We start from the raw sequence: 16,763 nt of genomic DNA on the forward strand, positions 1-16,763 counted from the left end.
AATGAATGGTTTTTGCATCACGTTTCTCGAGGTAAACATTCAATTATAATCTGTTTTAACCAAAAATGTAAAAAAATTCAACTTAAAATAAATTATGAGATTATCTAACCATTTAAAAGGAAAAACAAAGCTTTTGAAGGCATAAGTGACTATAAAAGAAGTTTTCTTCTCAATGAATGGTTTTTGCATCACGTTTCTCGAGGTAAACATTCAATTATAATCTGTTTTAACCAAAAATGTTAAAAAATTCAACTTAAAATCAATTATGAGATTATATAACCATTTAAAGGGAGAAACAAAGCTTTTGAAGACATAAGTGACTATAAAAGAAGTTTTCTTCTCAATGAATGGTTTTTGCATCACGTTTCTCGAGGTAAACATTCAATTATAATCTGTTTTAACCAAAAATGTAAAAAAATTCAACTTCAAATCAATTATGAGATTATCTAACCATTTAAAAGGAAAAACAAAGCTTTTGAAGGCATAAGTGACTATAAAAGAAGTTTTCTTCTCAATGAATGGTTTTTACATCACGTTTCTCGAGGTAAACATTCAATTATAATCTGTTTTAACCAAAAATGTAAAAAAATTCAACTTAAAATCAATTATGAGATTATATAACCATTTAAAGGGAGAAACAAATCTTTTGAAGGCATAAGTGACTATAAAAGAAGTTTTCTTCTCAATGAATGGTTTTTGCATCACGTTTCTCGAGGTAAACATTCAATTATAATCTGTTTTAACCAAAAATGTAAAAAAATTCAACTTAAAATCAATTATGAGATTATCTAACCATTTAAAAGGAAAAACAAAGCTTTTGAAGGCATAAGTGACTATAAAAGAAGTTTTCTTCTCAATGAATGGTTTTTGCATCACGTTTCTGGAGGTCAACATTCAATTATAATCTGTTTTAACCAAAAATGTAAAAAAATTCAACTTAAAATCAATTATGAGATTATATAACCATGTAAAGGGAGAAACAAATCTTTTGAAGGCATAAGTGACTATAAAAGAAGTTTTCTTCTCAATGAATGGTTTTTGCATCACGTTTCTCGAGGTAAACATTCAATTATAATCTGTTTTAACCAAAAATGTAAAAAAAACGCAACATAAAATCAATTATGAGATTATATAACCATTTAAAGGGAGAAACAAAGCTTTTGAAGGCATAAGTGACTATAAAAGAAGTTTTCTTCCCAATGAATGGTTTTTGCATCACGTTTCCCGAGGTAAACATTCAATTATAATCTGTTTTAACCAAAAATGTAAAAAAAACGCAACTTAAAATCAATTATGAGATTATATAACCATTTAATGGGAAAAACAAAGATTTTGAAGGCATAAGTGACTATAAAAGAAGTTTTCTTCTCAGTGAATGCCTTTCGCTTCAAGATTCTTGAGGTAAACATTCAATTATAATATGTTTTAACCAAAAATGTAAAAAAATTCAACTTAAAATCAATTATGAGATTATATAACCATTTAAAGGAAGAAACAAAGCTTTTGAAGGCATAAGTGATTATAAAAGAAGTTTTCTTCTCAATGAATGGTTTTTGCATCACGTTTCTCAAGGTCAACATTCAATTATAATCTGTTTTAACCAAAAATGTAAAAAAATTCAACTTAAAATCAATTATGAGATTATATAACCATTTAAAGGGAAAAACAAAGCTTTTGAAGGCATAAGTGACTATAAAAGAAGTTTTCTTCTCAATGAATGGTTTTTGCATCACGTTTCTCGAGGTAAACATTCAATTATAATCTGTTTTAACCAAAAATGTAAAAAAATTCAACTTAAAATCAATTATGAGATTATATAACCATTTAAAGGGAGAAACAAAGCTTTTGAAGACATAAGTGACTATAAAAGAAGTTTTCTTCTCAATGAATGGTTTTTGCATCACGTTTCTCGAGGTAAACATTCAATTATAATCTGTTTTAACCAAAAATGTAAAAAAATTCAACTTAAAATAAATTATGAGATTATCTAACCATTTAAAAGGAAAAACAAAGCTTTTGAAGGCATAAGTGACTATAAAAGAAGTTTTCTTCTCAATGAATGGTTTTTACATCACGTTTCTCGAGGTAAACATTCAATTATAATCTGTTTTAACCAAAAATGTAAAAAAATTCAACTTAAAATCAATTATAAGATTATATAACCATTTAAAGGGAGAAACAAATCTTTTGAAGGCATAAGTGACTATAAAAGAAGTTTTCTTCTCAATGAATGGTTTTTGCATCACGTTTCTCGAGGTAAACATTCAATTATAATCTGTTTTAACCAAAAATGTAAAAAAAACGCAACATAAAATCAATTATGAGATTATATAACCATTTAAAGGGAGAAACAAAGCTTTTGAAGGCATAAGTGACTATAAAAGAAGTTTTCTTCCCAATGAATGGTTTTTGCATCACGTTTCCCGAGGTAAACATTCAATTATAATCTGTTTTAACCAAAAATGTAAAAAAATTCAACTTAAAATCAATTATGAGATTATATAACCATTTAAAGGGAGAAACAAAGCTTTTGAAGACATAAGTGACTATAAAAGAAGTTTTCTTCTCAATGAATGGTTTTTGCATCACGTTTCTCGAGGTAAACATTCAATTATAATCTGTTTTAACCAAAAATGTAAAAAAATTCAACTTAAAATCAATTATGAGATTATATAACCATTTAAAGGGAGAAACAAAGCTTTTGAAGACATAAGTGACTATAAAAGAAGTTTTCTTCTCAATGAATGGTTTTTGCATCACGTTTCTTGAGGTAAACATTCAATTATAATCTGTTTTAACCAAAAATGTAAAAAAATTCAACTTAAAATCAATTATGAGATTATATAACCATTTAAAGGGAGAAACAAAGCTTTTGAAGACATAAGTGACTATAAAAGAAGTTTTCTTCTCAATGAATGGTTTTTGCATCACGTTTCTCGAGGTAAACATTCAATTATAATCTGTTTTAACCAAAAATGTAAAAAAATTCAACTTAAAATCAATTATGAGATTATATAACCATGTAAAGGGAGAAACAAATCTTTTGAAGGCATAAGTGACTATAAAAGAAGTTTTCTTCTCAATGAATGGTTTTTGCATCACGTTTCTCGAGGTAAACATTCAATTATAATCTGTTTTAACCAAAAATGTAAAAAAAACGCAACATAAAATCAATTATGAGATTATATAACCATTTAAAGGGAGAAACAAAGCTTTTGAAGGCATAAGTGACTATAAAAGAAGTTTTCTTCCCAATGAATGGTTTTTGCATCACGTTTCCCGAGGTAAACATTCAATTATAATCTGTTTTAACCAAAAATGTAAAAAAAACGCAACTTAAAATCAATTATGAGATTATATAACCATTTAATGGGAAAAACAAAGATTTTGAAGGCATAAGTGACTATAAAAGAAGTTTTCTTCTCAGTGAATGCCTTTCGCTTCAAGATTCTTGAGGTAAACATTCAATTATAATATGTTTTAACCAAAAATGTAAAAAAATTCAACTTAAAATCAATTATGAGATTATATAACCATTTAAAGGAAGAAACAAAGCTTTTGAAGGCATAAGTGATTATAAAAGAAGTTTTCTTCTCAATGAATGGTTTTTGCATCACGTTTCTCGAGGTCAACATTCAATTATAATCTGTTTTAACCAAAAATGTAAAAAAATTCAACTTAAAATCAATTATGAGATTATATAACCATTTAAAGGGAAAAACAAAGCTTTTGAAGGCATAAGTGACTATAAAAGAAGTTTTCTTCTCAATGAATGGTTTTTGCATCACGTTTCTCGAGGTAAACATTCAATTATAATCTGTTTTAACCAAAAATGTAAAAAAATTCAACTTAAAATCAATTATGAGATTATATAACCATTTAAAGGGAGAAACAAAGCTTTTGAAGACATAAGTGACTATAAAAGAAGTTTTCTTCTCAATGAATGGTTTTTGCATCACGTTTCTCGAGGTAAACATTCAATTATAATCTGTTTTAACCAAATATGTAAAAAAATTCAACTTAAAATAAATTATGAGATTATCTAACCATTTAAAAGGAAAAACAAAGCTTTTGAAGGCATAAGTGACTATAAAAGAAGTTTTCTTCTCAATGAATGGTTTTTACATCACGTTTCTCGAGGTAAACATTCAATTATAATCTGTTTTAACCAAAAATGTAAAAAAATTCAACTTAAAATCAATTATGAGATTATATAACCATTTAAAGGGAGAAACAAATCTTTTGAAGGCATAAGTGACTATAAAAGAAGTTTTCTTCTCAATGAATGGTTTTTGCATCACGTTTCTCGAGGTAAACATTCAATTATAATCTGTTTTAACCAAAAATGTAAAAAAAACGCAACATAAAATCAATTATGAGATTATATAACCATTTAAAGGGAGAAACAAAGCTTTTGAAGGCATAAGTGACTATAAAAGAAGTTTTCTTCCCAATGAATGGTTTTTGCATCACGTTTCCCGAGGTAAACATTCAATTATAATCTGTTTTAACAAAAAATGTAAAAAAATTCAACTTAAAATCAATTATGAGATTATATAACCATTTAAAGGGAGAAACAAAGCTTTTGAAGACATAAGTGACTATAAAAGAAGTTTTCTTCTCAATGAATGGTTTTTGCATCACGTTTCTCGAGGTAAACATTCAATTATAATCTGTTTTAACCAAAAATGTAAAAAAATTCAACTTAAAATCAATTATGAGATTATATAACCATTTAAAGGGAGAAACAAAGCTTTTGAAGACATAAGTGACTATAAAAGAAGTTTTCTTCTCAATGAATGGTTTTTGCATCACGTTTCTGGAGGTAAACATTCAATTATAATCTGTTTTAACCAAAAATGTAAAAAAATTCAACTTAAAATCAATTATGAGATTATATAACCATTTAAAGGGAAAAACAAAGCTTTTGAAGGCATAAGTGACTATAAAAGAAGTTTTCTTCTCAATGAATGGTTTTTGCATCACGTTTCTCGAGGTAAACATTCAATTATAATCTGTTTTAACCAAAAATGTAAAAAAAACGCAACATAAAATCAATTATGAGATTATATAACCATTTAAAGGGAGAAACAAAGCTTTTGAAGGCATAAGTGACTATAAAAGAAGTTTTCTTCTCAATGAATGGTTTTTGCATCACGTTTCTCGAGGTAAACATTCAATTATAATCTGTTTTAACCAAAAATGTAAAAAAAAAGCAACTTAAAATCAATTATGAGATTATATAACCATTTAATGGGAAAAACAAAGATTTTGAAGGCATAAGTGACTATAAAAGAAGTTTTCTTCTCAATGAATGGTTTTTGCATCACGTTTCTCGAGGTAAACATTCAATTATAATCTGTTTTAACCAAAAATGTAAAAAAATTCAACTTAAAATCAATTATGAGATTATCTAACCATTTAAAAGGAAAAACAAAGCTTTTGAAGGCATAAGTGACTATAAAAGAAGTTTTCTTCTCAATGAATGGTTTTTGCATCACGTTTCTCGAGGTAAACATTCAATTATAATCTGTTTTAACCAAAAATGTAAAAAAATTCAACTTAAAATCAATTATGAGATTATATAACCATTTAAAGGGAGAAACAAATCTTTTGAAGGCATAAGTGACTATAAAAGAAGTTTTCTTCTCAATGAATGGTTTTTGCATCACGTTTCTCGAGGTAAACATTCAATTATAATCTGTTTTAACCAAAAATGTAAAAAAAACGCAACTTAAAATCAATTATGAGATTATATAACCATTTAAAGGGAGAAACAAAGCTTTTGAAGGCATAAGTGACTATAAAAGAAGTTTTCTTTCCAATGAATGGTTTTTGCATCACGTTTCCCGAGGTAAACATTCAATTATAATCTGTTTTAACCAAAAATGTAAAAAAAACGCAACTTAAAATCAATTATGAGATTATATAACCATTTAATGGGAAAAACAAAGATTTTGAAGGCATAAGTGACTATAAAAGAAGTTTTCTTCTCAGTGAATGCCTTTCGCTTCAAGATTCTTGAGGTAAACATTCAATTATAATATGTTTTAACCAAAAATGTAAAAAAATTCAACTTAAAATCAATTATGAGATTATATAACCATTTAAAGGAAAAAACAAAGCTTTTGAAGGCATAAGTGATTATAAAAGAAGTTTTCTTCTCAATGAATGGTTTTTGCATCACGTTTCTCGAGGTCAACATTCAATTATAATCTGTTTTAACCAAAAATGTAAAAAAATTCAACTTAAAATCAATTATGAGATTATATAACCATTTAATGGGAAAAACAAAGATTTTGAAGGCATAAGTGACTATAAAAGAAGTTTTCTTCTCAATGAATGCCTTTCGCTTCAAGATTCTTGAGGTAAACATTCAATTATAATATGTTTTAACCAAAAATGTAAAAAAATTCAACTTAAAATCAATTATGAGATTATATAACCATTTTAAGGAAGAAACAAAGCTTTTGAAGGCATAAGTGATTATAAAAGAAGTTTTCTTCTCAATGAATGGTTTTTGCATCACGTTTCTCGAGGTCAACATTCAATTATAATCTGTTTTAACCAAAAATGTAAAAAAATTCAACTTAAAATCAATTATGAGATTATATGACCATTTAAAGGGAAAAACAAAGCTTTTGAAGGCATAAGTGACTATAAAAGAAGTTTTCTTCTCAATGAATGGTTTTTGCATCACGTTTCTCGAGGTAAACATTCAATTATAATCTGTTTTAACCAAAAATGTAAAAAAAACGCAACATAAAATCAATTATGAGATTATATAACCATTTAAAGGGAGAAACAAAGCTTTTGAAGGCATAAGTGACTATAAAAGAAGTTTTCTTCTCAATGAATGGTTTTTGCATCACGTTTCTCTAGGTAAACATTCAATTATAATCTGTTTTAACCAAAAATGTAAAAAAATTCAACTTAAAATCAATTATGAGATTATATAACCATTTAAAGGGAAAAACAAAGCTTTTGAAGGCATAAGTGACTATAAAAGAAGTTTTCTTCTCAATGAATGGTTTTTGCATCACGTTTCTCGAGGTAAACATTCAATTATAATCTGTTTTAACCAAAAATGTAAAAAAATTCAACTTAAAATCAATTATGAGATTATATAACCATTTAAAGGGAAAAACAAAGCTTTTGAAGGCATAAGTGACTATAAAAGAAGTTTTCTTCTCAATGAATGGTTTTTGCATCACGTTTCTCGAGGTAAACATTCAATTATAATCTGTTTTAACCAAAAATGTAAAAAAATTCAACTTAAAATCAATTATGAGATTATATAACCATTTAAAGGGAAAAACAAAGCTTTTGAAGGCATAAGTGACTATAAAAGAAGTTTTCTTCTCAATGAATGGTTTTTGCATCACGTTTCTCGAGGTAAACATTCAATTATAATCTGTTTTAACCAAAAATGTAAAAAAATTCAACTTAAAATAAATTATGAGATTATCTAACCATTTAAAAGGAAAAACAAAGCTTTTGAAGGCATAAGTGACTATAAAAGAAGTTTTCTTCTCAATGAATGGTTTTTACATCACGTTTCTCGAGGTAAACATTCAATTATAATCTGTTTTAACCAAAAATGTAAAAAAATTCAACTTAAAATCAATTATGAGATTATATAACCATTTAAAGGGAGAAACAAATCTTTTGAAGGCATAAGTGACTATAAAAGAAGTTTTCTTCTCAATGAATGGTTTTTGCATCACGTTTCTCGAGGTAAACATTCAATTATAATCTGTTTTAACCAAAAATGTAAAAAAAACGCAACATAAAATCAATTATGAGATTATATAACCATTTAAAGGGAGAAACAAAGCTTTTGAAGGCATAAGTGACTATAAAAGAAGTTTTCTTCCCAATGAATGGTTTTTGCATCACGTTTCCCGAGGTAAACATTCAATTATAATCTGTTTTAACCAAAAATGTAAAAAAATTCAACTTAAAATCAATTATGAGATTATATAACCATTTAAAGGGAGAAACAAAGCTTTTGAAGACATAAGTGACTATAAAAGAAGTTTTCTTCTCAATGAATGGTTTTTGCATCACGTTTCTCGAGGTAAACATTCAATTATAATCTGTTTTAACCAAAAATGTAAAAAAATTCAACTTAAAATCAATTATGAGATTATATAACCATTTAAAGGGAGAAACAAAGCTTTTGAAGACATAAGTGACTATAAAAGAAGTTTTCTTCTCAATGAATGGTTTTTGCATCACGTTTCTTGAGGTAAACATTCAATTATAATCTGTTTTAACCAAAAATGTAAAAAAATTCAACTTAAAATCAATTATGAGATTATATAACCATTTAAAGGGAAAAACAAAGCTTTTGAAGGCATAAGTGACTATAAAAGAAGTTTTCTTCTCAATGAATGGTTTTTGCATCACGTTTCTCGAGGTAAACATTCAATTATAATCTGTTTTAACCAAAAATGTAAAAAAAACGCAACATAAAATCAATTATGAGATTATATAACCATTTAAAGGGAGAAACAAAGCTTTTGAAGGCATAAGTGACTATAAAAGAAGTTTTCTTCTCAATGAATGGTTTTTGCATCACGTTTCTCGAGGTAAACATTCAATTATAATCTGTTTTAACCAAAAATGTAAAAAAAAAGCAACTTAAAATCAATTATGAGATTATATAACCATTTAATGGGAAAAACAAAGATTTTGAAGGCATAAGTGACTATAAAAGAAGTTTTCTTCTCAATGAATGGTTTTTGCATCACGTTTCTCGAGGTAAACATTCAATTATAATCTGTTTTAACCAAAAATGTAAAAAAATTCAACTTAAAATCAATTATGAGATTATCTAACCATTTAAAAGGAAAAACAAAGCTTTTGAAGGCATAAGTGACTATAAAAGAAGTTTTCTTCTCAATGAATGGTTTTTGCATCACGTTTCTCGAGGTAAACATTCAATTATAATCTGTTTTAACCAAAAATGTAAAAAAATTCAACTTAAAATCAATTATGAGATTATATAACCATTTAAAGGGAGAAACAAATCTTTTGAAGGCATAAGTGACTATAAAAGAAGTTTTCTTCTCAATGAATGGTTTTTGCATCACGTTTCTCGAGGTAAACATTCAATTATAATCTGTTTTAACCAAAAATGTAAAAAAAACGCAACATAAAATCAATTATGAGATTATATAACCATTTAAAGGGAGAAACAAAGCTTTTGAAGGCATAAGTGACTATAAAAGAAGTTTTCTTTCCAATGAATGGTTTTTGCATCACGTTTCCCGAGGTAAACATTCAATTATAATCTGTTTTAACCAAAAATGTAAAAAAAACGCAACTTAAAATCAATTATGAGATTATATAACCATTTAATGGGAAAAACAAAGATTTTGAAGGCATAAGTGACTATAAAAGAAGTTTTCTTCTCAGTGAATGCCTTTCGCTTCAAGATTCTTGAGGTAAACATTCAATTATAATATGTTTTAACCAAAAATGTAAAAAAATTCAACTTAAAATCAATTATGAGATTATATAACCATTTAAAGGAAAAAACAAAGCTTTTGAAGGCATAAGTGATTATAAAAGAAGTTTTCTTCTCAATGAATGGTTTTTGCATCACGTTTCTCGAGGTCAACATTCAATTATAATCTGTTTTAACCAAAAATGTAAAAAAATTCAACTTAAAATCAATTATGAGATTATATAACCATTTAATGGGAAAAACAAAGATTTTGAAGGCATAAGTGACTATAAAAGAAGTTTTCTTCTCAATGAATGCCTTTCGCTTCAAGATTCTTGAGGTAAACATTCAATTATAATATGTTTTAACCAAAAATGTAAAAAAATTCAACTTAAAATCAATTATGAGATTATATAACCATTTTAAGGAAGAAACAAAGCTTTTGAAGGCATAAGTGATTATAAAAGAAGTTTTCTTCTCAATGAATGGTTTTTGCATCACGTTTCTCGAGGTCAACATTCAATTATAATCTGTTTTAACCAAAAATGTAAAAAAATTCAACTTAAAATCAATTATGAGATTATATGACCATTTAAAGGGAAAAACAAAGCTTTTGAAGGCATAAGTGACTATAAAAGAAGTTTTCTTCTCAATGAATGGTTTTTGCATCACGTTTCTCGAGGTAAACATTCAATTATAATCTGTTTTAACCAAAAATGTAAAAAAAACGCAACATAAAATCAATTATGAGATTATATAACCATTTAAAGGGAGAAACAAAGCTTTTGAAGGCATAAGTGACTATAAAAGAAGTTTTCTTCTCAATGAATGGTTTTTGCATCACGTTTCTCTAGGTAAACATTCAATTATAATCTGTTTTAACCAAAAATGTAAAAAAATTCAACTTAAAATCAATTATGAGATTATATAACCATTTAAAGGGAAAAACAAAGCTTTTGAAGGCATAAGTGACTATAAAAGAAGTTTTCTTCTCAATGAATGGTTTTTGCATCACGTTTCTCGAGGTAAACATTCAATTATAATCTGTTTTAACCAAAAATGTAAAAAAAATGCAACTTAAAATCAATTATGAGATTATATAACCATTTAATGGGAAAAACAAAGATTTTGAAGGCATAAGTGACTATAAAAGAAGTTTTCTTCTCAATGAATGCCTTTCGCTTCAAGATTCTTGAGGTAAACATTCAATTATAATATGTTTTAACCAAAAATGTAAAAAAATTCAACTTAAAATCAATTATGAGATTATATAACCATTTAAAGGAAGAAACAAAGCTTTTGAAGGCATAAGTGATTATAAAAGAAGTTTTCTTCTCAATGAATGGTTTTTGCATCACGTTTCTCGAGGTAAACATTCAATTATAATCTGTTTTAACCAAAAATGTAAAAAAATTCAACTTAAAATCAATTATGAGATTATATAACCATTTAAAGGGAAAAACAAAGCTTTTGAAGGCATAAGTGACTATAAAAGAAGTTTTCTTCTCAATGAATGGTTTTTGCATCACGTTTCTCGAGGTAAACATTCAATTATAATCTGTTTTAACCAAAAATGTAAAAAAATTTAACTTAAAATCAATTATGAGATTATATAACCATTTAAAGGGAGAAACAAAGCTTTTGAAGACATAAGTGACTATAAAAGAAGTTTTCTTCTCAATGAATGGTTTTTGCATCACGTTTCTCGAGGTAAACATTCAATTATAATCTGTTTTAACCAAAAATGTAAAAAAATTCAACTTAAAATCAATTATGAGATTATATAACCATTTAAAGGGAAAAACAAAGCTTTTGAAGGCATAAGTGACTATAAAAGAAGTTTTCTTCTCAATGAATGGTTTTTGCATCACGTTTCTCGAGGTAAACATTCAATTATAATCTGTTTTCACCAAAAATGTAAAAAAATTCAACTTAAAATCAATTATGAGATTATATAACCATTTAAAGGGAGAAACAAAGCTTTTGAAGACATAAGTGACTATAAAAGAAGTTTTTTTCTCAATGAATGGTTTTTGCATCACGTTTCTCGAGGTAAACATTCAATTATAATCTGTTTTAACCAAAAATGTAAAAAAATTCAACTTAAAATCAATTATGAGATTATATAACCATTTAAAGGGAAAAACAAAGCTTTTGAAGGCATAAGTGACTATAAAAGAAGTTTTCTTCTCAATGAATGGTTTTTGCATCACGTTTCTCGAGGTAAACATTCAATTATAATCTGTTTTAACCAAAAATGTTAAAAAATTCAACTTAAAATCAATTATGAGATTATATAACCATTTAAAGGGAGAAACAAAGCTTTTGAAGACATAAGTGACTATAAAAGAAGTTTTCTTCTCAATGAATGGTTTTTGCATCACGTTTCTCGAGGTAAACATTCAATTATAATCTGTTTTAACTAAAAATGTAAGAAAACTCAACTTAAAATCAATTATGAGATTATATAACCATTTAAAGGGAGAAACAAAGCTTTCGAAGGCATAAGTGACTATAAAAGAAGTTTTCTTCTCAACGAATGGTTTTTTCATCACGTTTCTCGAGGTAAACATTCAATTATAATTTGTTTTGACCAAAAATTTAAAAAAATTCAACTTAAAATCAATTATGAGATTATATAACCATTAAAGGGAGAAACAAAGCTTTTGAAGGCATAAGTGACTATAAAAGAAGTTTTCTTCTCAATGAATGGTTTTTGCATCACGTTTCTCGAGGTAAACATTCAATTATAATCTGTTTTAACCAAAAATGTAAAAAAAACGCAACTTCAAATCAATTATGAGATTATATAACCATTTAAAGGGAGAAACCAAGCTTTTGAAGGCATAAGTGACTATAAAAGAAGTTTTCTTCTCAATGAATGGTTTTTGCATCACGTTTCTCGAGGTAAACATTCAATTATAATCTGTTTTAACCAAAAATGTAAAAAAATTCAACTTAAAATCAATTATGAGATTATATAACCATTTAAAGGGAAAAACAAAGCTTTTGAAGGCATAAGTGACTATAAAAGAAGTTTTCTTCTCAATGAATGGTTTTTGCATCACGTTTCTCGAGGTAAACATTCAATTATAATCTGTTTTCACCAAAAATGTAAAAAAATTCAACTTAAAATCAATTATGAGATTATATAACCATTTAAAGGGAGAAACAAAGCTTTTGAAGACATAAGTGACTATAAAAGAAGTTTTCTTCTCAATGAATGGTTTTTGCATCACGTTTCTCGAGGTAAACATTCAATTATAATCTGTTTTAACCAAAAATGTAAAAAAATTCAACTTAAAATCAATTATGAGATTATATAACCATTTAAAGGGAAAAACAAAGCTTTTGAAGGCATAAGTGACTATAAAAGAAGTTTTCTTCTCAATGAATGGTTTTTGCATCACGTTTCTCGAGGTAAACATTCAATTATAATCTGTTTTAACCAAAACTGTAAAAAAATTCAACTTAAAATCAATTATGAGATTATATAACCATTTAAAGGGAGAAACAAATCTTTTGAAGGCATAAGTGACTATAAAAGAAGTTTTCTTCTCAATGAATGGTTTTTGCATCACGTTTCTCGAGGTAAACATTCAATTATAATCTGTTTTAACCAAAAATGTAAAAAAAACGCAACATAAAATCAATTATGAGATTATATAACCATTTAAAGGGAGAAACAAAGCTTTTTAAGGCATAAGTGACTATAAAAGAAGTTTTCTTCTCAATGAATGGTTTTTGCATCACGTTTCTCGAGGTAAACATTCAATTATAATCTGTTTTAACCAAAAATGTAAAAAAAACGCAACTTAAAATCAATTATGAGATTATATAACCATTAAATGGGAAAAACAAAGATTTTGAAGCCATAAGTGACTATAAAAGAAGTTTTCTTCTCAATGAATGCCTTTCGCTTCAAGATTCTTGAGGTAAACATTCAATTATAATATGTTTTAACCAAAAATGTAAAACAATTCAACTTAAAATCAATTATGAGATTATATAACCATTTAAAGGAAGAAACAAAGCTTTTGAAGGCATAAGTGATTATAAAAGAAGTTTTCTTCTCAATGAATGGTTTTTGCATCACGTTTCTCGAGGTAAACATTCAATTATAATCTGTTTTGACCAAAAATGTAAAAAAAATGCTACTTAAAATCGATTATAAGATTATATAACCATTTAAAGGGAGAAACAAATCTTTTAAAGGCATAAGTGACTATAAAAGAAGGTTTCTTCTCAATGAATGGTTTTTGCATCACGTTTCTCGAGGTAAACATTCAATTATAATATGTTTTAACCAAAAATGTAAAAAAATTCAACTTAAAATCAATTATGAGATTATATAACCATTTAAAGGGAAAAACAAAGCTTTCGAAGGCATAAGTGACTATAAAAGAAGTTTTCTTCTCAATGAATGGTTTTTGCATCACGTTTCTCAAGGTAAACATTCAATTATAATCTGTTTTAACCAAAAATGTAAAAAAAAAGCAACTTAAAATCAATTATCAGATTATATAACCATTTAAAGGGAGAAACAAAGCTTTTGAAGGCATAAGTGACTATAAAAGATGTTTTCTTCTCAATGAATGGTTTTTGCATCACGTTTCTCGAGGTAAACATTCAATTGTAATCTGTTTTAACCAAAAATGTAAAAAAATTCAACTTAAAATCAATTATGAGATTATATAACCATTTAAAGGGAGAAACAAAGCTTTCGAAGGCATAAGTGACTATAAAAGAAGTTTTCTTCTCAACGAATGGTTTTTCCATCACGTTTCTCGAGGTAAACATTCAATTATAATTTGTTTTGACCAAAAATTTAAACAAATTCAACTTAAAATCAATTATGAGATTATATAACTATTAAAGGGAGAAACAAAGCTTTTGAAGGCATAAGTGACTATAAAAGAAGTTTTCTTCTCAATGAATGGTTTTTGCATCACGTTTCTCGAGGTAAACATTCAATTATAATCTGTTTTAACCAAAAATGTAAAAAAAACGCAACTTCAAATCAATTATGAGATTATATAACCATTTAAAGGGAGAAACCAAGCTTTTGAAGGCATAAGTGACTATAAAAGAAGTTTTCTTCTCAATGAATGGTTTTTGCATCACGTTTCTCGAGGTAAACATTCAATTATAATCTGTTTTAACCAAAAATGTAAAAAAAACGCAACTTAAAATCAATTATGAGATTATATAACCATTTAAAGGGAAAAACAAAGATTTTGAAGGCATAAGTGACTATAAAAGAAGTTTTCTTCTCAATGAATGCCTTTCGCTTCAAGATTCTCGAGGTAAACATTCAATTATAATCTGTTTTAACCAAAAATGTAAAAAAAAAAGCAACTTAAAATCAATTATGAGATTATATAACAATTTAAAGGGAGAAACAAAGCTTTTGAAGGCATAAGTGACCATAAAAGAAGTTTTCTTCTCAATGAATGGTTTTTGCATCACGTTTCTCGAGGTAAACATTCAATTATAATTGATTTTAACCAAAAATGTAAAAAAAACGCAACTTAAAATCAATTATGAGATTATATAACCATTTAAAGGGAGAAACAAAGCTTTCGAAGGCATAAGTGACTATAAAAGAAGTTTTCTTCTCAACGAATGGTTTTTCCATCACGTTTCTCGAGGTAAACATTCAATTATAATTTGTTTTAACCAAAAATTTAAAAAAATTCAACTTAAAATCAATTATGAGATTATATAACCATTAAAGGGAGAAACAAAGTTTTTGAAGGCATAAGTGACTATAAAAGAAGTTTTCTTCTCAATGAATGGTTTTTGCATCACGTTTCTTGAGGTAAACATTCAATTATAATCTGTTTTAACCAAAAATGTAAAAAAAAATGCAACTTCAAATCAATTATGAGATTATATAACCATTTAAAGGGAGAAACAAAGCTTTTGAAGGCATAAGTGACTATAAAAGAAGTTTTCTTCTCAATGAATGGTTTTTGCATCACGTTTCTCGAGGTAAACATTCAATTATAATCTGTTTTAACCAAAAATGTAAAAAAAACGCAACTTCAAATCAATTATGAGATTATATAACCATTTAAAGGGAGAAACAAAGCTTTTGAAGGCATAAGTGACTACAAAAGAAGTTTTCTTCTCAATGAATGGTTTTTGCATCACGTTTCTCGAGGTAAACATTCAATTATAATCTGTTTTAACCAAAAATGTAAAAAAAATGCAACTTAAAATCAATTATGAGATTATATAACCATTTAAAGGGAGAAACAAAGCTTTTGAAGGCATAAGTGACTACAAAAGAAGTTTTCTTCTCAATGAATGGTTTTTGCATCACGTTTCTCGAGGTAAACATTCAATTATAATCTGTTTTAACCAAAAATGTAAAAAAAATGCAACTTAAAATCAATTATGAGATTATATAACCGTTTAAACGGAGAAACAAAGCTTTTGAAGGCATAAGTGACTATAAAAGAAGTTTTCTTCTCAATGAATGGTTTTTGCATCACATTTCTCGAGGTAAACATTCAATTATAATCTGTTTTAACCAAAAATGTAAAAAAAACGCAACTTAAAATCAATTATGAGATTATATAACCATTTAAAGGGAGAAACAAAGCTTTTGAAGGCATAAGTGACTATAAAAGAAGTTTTCTTCTCAATGAATGGTTTTTGCATCACGTTTCTCGAGGTAAACATTCAATTATAATCTGTTTTAAATAAAAATGTAAAAAAATTCAACTTAAAATCAATTATGAGATTATATAACCATTTAAAGGGAGAAACAAAGCTTTTGAAGACATAAGTGACTATAAAAGAAGTTTTCTTCTCAATGAATGGTTTTTGCATCACGTTTCTCGAGGTAAACATTCAATTATAATCTGTTTTAACCAAAAATGTAAAAAAATTCAACTTAAAATCAATTATGAGATTATATAACCATTTAAAGGGAGAAACAAAGTTTTTGAAGGCATAAGTGACTATAAAAGAAGTTTTCTTCTCAATGAATGGTTTTTGCATCACGTTTCTTGAGGTAAACATTCAATTATAATCTGTTTTAACCAAAAATGTAAAAAAAAAATGCAACTTCAAATCAATTATGAGATTATATAACCATTTAAAGGGAGAAACAAAGCTTTTGAAGGCATAAGTGACTATAAAAGAAGTTTTCTTCTCAATGAATGGTTTTTGCATCACGTTTCTCGAGGTAAACATTCAATTATAATCTGTTTTAACCAAAAATGTAAAAAAAACGCAACTTCAAATCAATTATGAGATTATATAACCATTTAAAGGGAGAAACAAAGCTTTTGAAGGC

This window comes from Theobroma cacao, chromosome 8 (assembly GCF_053813885.1).
Source record: "Theobroma cacao isolate CCN51 chromosome 8, ASM5381388v1, whole genome shotgun sequence".
NCBI lineage: Eukaryota > Viridiplantae > Streptophyta > Magnoliopsida > Malvales > Malvaceae > Theobroma > Theobroma cacao.